Source organism: Bombus fervidus, unplaced genomic scaffold, assembly GCF_041682495.2.
Source record: "Bombus fervidus isolate BK054 unplaced genomic scaffold, iyBomFerv1 scaffold0092, whole genome shotgun sequence".
In the NCBI taxonomy this organism is placed as follows: domain Eukaryota; kingdom Metazoa; phylum Arthropoda; class Insecta; order Hymenoptera; family Apidae; genus Bombus; species Bombus fervidus.
The window spans coordinates 7,501-12,500 of NW_027212654.1; the positions used below are offsets into that span (position 1 = coordinate 7,501).

The 5,000-nt window shown below is 48.5% G+C and overlaps 2 non-coding genes across 2 annotated transcripts in view; both read left to right on the forward strand.

The window, feature by feature from the left end:
• Window positions 1-140, forward strand: part of LOC139997464 (small subunit ribosomal RNA) — a 1,924-nt gene extending 1,784 nt beyond the window's left edge. Inside the window, exon 1 of the ribosomal RNA XR_011802844.1 lies at window positions 1-140. This exon is cut by the window's left edge and continues 1,784 nt beyond it. This is a non-coding gene — a ribosomal RNA (small subunit ribosomal RNA).
• Window positions 141-2,970: 2,830 nt separating this feature from the next.
• Window positions 2,971-3,125, forward strand: LOC139997461 (5.8S ribosomal RNA). Its single transcript, XR_011802841.1, has one exon. It is a non-coding gene; the product is annotated as a 5.8S ribosomal RNA (ribosomal RNA).
• The last annotated feature ends 1,875 nt before the right edge of the window (window positions 3,126-5,000 follow it).

The following is a 5,000-nucleotide window of genomic DNA, read 5'->3' on the forward strand; positions in this document are numbered from 1 at the left end:
TTAGTGAGGTCTTCGGACTGGTGCGCGGCCAATGTGATAAGCATTGCCGATGTTACCGGGAAGATGACCAAACTTGATCATTTAGAGGAAGTAAAAGTCGTAACAAGGTTTCCGTAGGTGAACCTGCGGAAGGATCATTAACGAAAAATACAAAAACACAAAGAATATATTTGACTTGAACACTGTATAATAAAATATATATAATATCGTCGGTAAGGAGCCGTACTCCTCCTATATCGACACAAAGTATATACGACGTATTAACAAGCTATATACTTTGACAAAAGCCAAATTTTTTACAATAAGGAGGTGAGAGACGCTCCAGTTACGAAACTATACGAAGAGTGTGGCACTCTCTCTCGATCATCGGGATGAAGAGATATACTTTTACACGAATAATTCGAGGCGCCTGCGTGAGGTCGTACACAGAAAGACCCGCCGTCTCCGAATAATATTATAACAAACGAAAAACTTAAAAATATTCTCGAGGCGCCTGCGTGAGGTCGTACACAGAAAGACCCGCCGTCTCCGAATAATATTATAACAAACGAAAAACTTAAAAAGATTCTCGAGGCGCTTGCGTGAGGTCGTACACAGAAAGACCCGCCGTCTCCGAATCCTATAACACGAAACCGCTACTATTAATAATAATAATAATAATAACGATATGTGAGGGAACTTGAGCTGAACACATATCGAAAAAACTAAAAGTTACAGTGGAAACCACGTGTAATGAGAAATGCGATCGAGGCGCCTGCGTGAGGTCGTACACAGAAAGACCCGCCGTCACGATCTCGTATTTCGTATTTGCATCGTGGAAATCCAACGAACGAACAATATAATATATAAACTAAAATCTCTAAAGTGCCTCGTGTCGGAGAGATCACTGCTCACACCTCTTCTATATTTCGTAGTTGCGTTGCGTAGGCCTCACCTCCTAGCAACGGGACATAAGGAAGACTGCTCTTTGGGATCGAACGAAGCGTCTATAACGAGTCGTCGACGAGAGCGAAAGAACGCGAATAGCGAGCCGCAGAAAAAAAGGATACCGAATTATATATCTTCGAAGGTTCTCTTCGAAGATCCATGGATACCTATATCTGCGCGTCTCCAGCTATCTCGCGCGTCTCTCCAAACTCTCGTCGTTCCTCGAAACGTGCTTCCTACCCAAAGGGCGTTCGTTCTTCCTATGTCGTTTCGTTGTCGTTCGTTTCAACGGCGAACGATATACGATGTTCGACAAAACGAAACCACGTTGTACGTTCGTACTCGTGGATCGGGTAACCTAGAACGAAAACGCATTGCGTGGATGTTGGCCCGAAAAGATATATACCAGTGCGAGTGATGGTAAAGAGTAACGATTCTTAACTAGACGAAGTTGGTTCGGAGGGGACCGCCGGCCGTCTCTCTATCCTCGCGAGTCTAATGCCTCGTTCCGTCGCTAGAGTTTTTCAAACTCTGCTTCTGGCTATCGGGAAGAATAGACCGCGCGCGCGAGGAAGAGGAAGGACGACCGTGCGCGTCCCATCGATTTTTTTTATTTTTACCTGAACCACCGAAGTCGATTCAGAGGGGACCGCCGGCCGTCTCTCTATCCTCGTTGTCGTGAGTCATATGCCTCGTTCCGTCGCTAGAGTTTTTCAAACTCTGCTTCTGGCTATCGGGAAGAAACGACCGCGCGAGGAAGACGACGACGACGACCGTGCGCGTCCCATCGAATTTTTTTTTATTTTTACCTGATCGACGGAAGTTTCGTCCGGTTCGTCTCTTTTACCATCGTCTCGTCGACCCGTTCAGAGGGGACCGCCTGTCCATATCCTCGTTGTCGTGAGTCATATGCCTCGTTCCGTCGCTAGAGTTTTTCAAACTCTGCTTCTGGATATCGGGAAGAAACGACCGCGCGAGGCCGATGGCTGCGAGTCCCATCGAATTTTTTTTAAACGCACGCACACACATACACCTGAACGGAGATGCGTTCCTTTTCGTCGCGATTTTTCGCGCTTTAGTCGTCGTTGTCGCCATCCGTTCGGAGGGGACCGCCGGCCGTCTCTCTATCCTCGTTGTCGAGAGTCTAATGCCTCGTTCCGTCGCTAGAGTTTTTCAAACTCTGCTTCTGGCTATCGGGAAGAAAAGACCGCGCGAGGAAGAGGAAGGACGACCGTGCGCGTCCCTTTCGAATTTTTTTTTATTTTTACCTGAGCGACCAAAGTGGATTCAGAGGGGACCGCCGGCCGTCTCTCTATCCTCGTTGTCGCGAGTCTAATGCCTCGTTCCGTCGCTAGAGTTTTTCAAACTCTGCTTCTGGCTATCGGGAAGAATAGACCGCGCGCGAGGAAGAGGAACGACGACCGTGCGCGTCCCATCGATTTTTTTTATTTTTACCTGAACCACCGAAGTCGATTCAGAGGGGATCGCCGGCCGTCTCTCTATCCTCGTTGTCGAGAGTCTAATGCCTCGTTCCGTCGCTAGAGTTTTTCAAACTCTGCTTCTGGCTATCGGGAAGAAACGACCGCGCGAGGAAGACTACGACCGTGCGCGTCCCATCGATTTTTTTTTACCCGAACGATGGAGATGCATATCGGCTGTTTGCTTCGAATAACTGGACGAGAGGAACGAACATATATATATATCATGGGCTAGCCACCGTGCGCTTTCTTCGCGAGATCGTGTGCTGTACAGAGGATTCAGAATCGGGTGTTATATCCCCGTCGTTTCCTGACGAACGGAGCTTCGATCTCGTTGGTTGTTATATATTATAATGCACTTTACGCCCGGTCGGCGGGCTGCGTGTGTCGTCGCGCAGTCCGTCCGATTTCGTTTTCGAACGTATTTTCGTGTCGTCAATCATATGGCGACTTCCGCGCGTTCGATTCCCGTTGGTCGGACGTTTGTCGGATATCGGCTTCTTTCGAACCGAGAATAAGAGTACAAAAACCTGAGTACACAAACAAAAATCCATGCATAAACGATTACCCTGAACGGTGGATCACTTGGCTCGTGGGTCGATGAAGAACGCAGCTAATTGCGCGTCAACGTGTGAACTGCAGGACACATGAACATCGACATTTCGAACGCACATTGCGGTCCACGGATACAATTCCTGGACCACGCCTGGCTGAGGGTTGCTCACGTAAACCTAAGACTGCTTGCGTTGCGTATCGTTGCTCTCGGTCCGTCTCTCTCTGTTCTTTCTTGCCTCGTCGACAGCCCGCCGTCGTTCGTTTTATCTTTAAACGAACGTTTCCGAGTCGGAGGACGAGCGCCAAGCAAAAGAATACGAATTAAAGAGCGGTCGAGGGCTCGTACGCGACGTACGAGCGATTGTTGGACGTTCGTCGGCGTTCGTCGCTGGATCGTGTGGAGACCGGCGTACGCATGCTCTCGATACAAATATATATGAAAAATCTATCGCGTTCACGGGAGACTCGCAAAACTACCTCCGTCTCTTCTCTGTCCCTTCTTGGCTTGACAACCCGCCGTCGTTCGTGTTTTACGAACGTTTCTGAGTCGGACGAAGCGCAAGAAGAAGGATACGAATTAAAAGAGCGCGGAGAGAACCGTCGTCGTCGACGCGGTTATCGAGATACACAGAGCGAGTTTTCTTCGTGGCCGATTTTTTTTTTCTTTTTGTATCAGCCTCTGCTACGTTTTGTTAGTCTTCGATAAGCACGAATGACCGCGCCCCCGACGTCGTCTTAAATGAATTTTTGGCGAGACTGAGAGAAAGCAAAAATATTTTTGAACAAAGTCAGTCGAGAGAGGAGAGAAAAGAGAACCAAGATATTAAAACCTAAACCTAAACTTGGTGGCGTAACGAAAAACTGTGTGCCTTAAAGAAACACAACCGTCTTTTCATCAAGATGTTTTTACTCGTACAGCCCCAGGGATCGAATACCCACTCCGTCTGTTCGTGCGGCAGAGATGTATTCTGCAGGCGCGAGACGACTGACGAGAAGACAACGAGGACCGTCGCATCGATGGGTCGTCGTTGCGTTTTTCATCCTCTGTGCTTTTTTCTGTTCTTCGTGAACCCAGAGAAAGCCGTAGATCCGGGAACGGACACACGAGATTTCTTCGAACGCTGATGACTTAGGGAGATGATCCCCAGCGTTGCGCGGAGATCGGAGAGTACGCGTACATGTATCGGGACGAATTTTTCCCCGTCGGTCGCGTATCTCTCTGCCCGCGCGCCTGGCCCAAAGCCACGTTCGTCGGAAATCAACGAAAAGTGTGTGTTACGATCTAGCGTGCGTCTACGATCGGCTATATTTAAGGGTGACGAAGAAGAGAAAAGCTCACGGTGTTGCGCAACGTTTCTGTACCCGATTTTAAGATGTGCATGTGAGTCCGTTACAAAGTTGTTCGGATCGTCGAAAATAGTCGTTTTCGTCGTCGTGCGAAAGAGAGAATAATCTCTGACATTGGCACGGAGAGATCGCGCAGAGGAAGAGAACGATCCTCTTTGGCGAGGCTCGAGAAAGACTAACGAAACTTGATTAGAGACGAGGTATACACGCGCCGTACGTACGACGTACGCGCGTGTGATTTTTTTTTGCTTTAAGGCGATTCGGCGCTCCGAGTTTTAGAGAAAAAGAGATCGTTGGTCATCCCATGTCTCTTCGTCGTCTATCGCTGGACCGCGCATCCTAACGTATCGCCGGTCGTCCAGTCCCCGAGTAATAAATTCACCCCGTTGTGTACGTCTCGCGCTCGCTTTTCCACTTGCGTGAGTTCCCGTGCGTTTTCGTCGTTGGTACAGAGCAAAGAAACCGATATGTTATATACATGTCGCGTGTTCGATCTCTGTGCCAGCAATAACAGGCGAAAACAAGGAACCGCTGGAATCGTCGAGAAGAGAGAAACGGCTACGGGAGATATATTATACATAACACGTGTATATATATATATATATATTATACAAAGAGGACGGGCGTTAAAAACCGGAGATCGTTACGGGTGTCTTGCGTGAGTCTTAGCTCGAACATGATACGACGAACGAA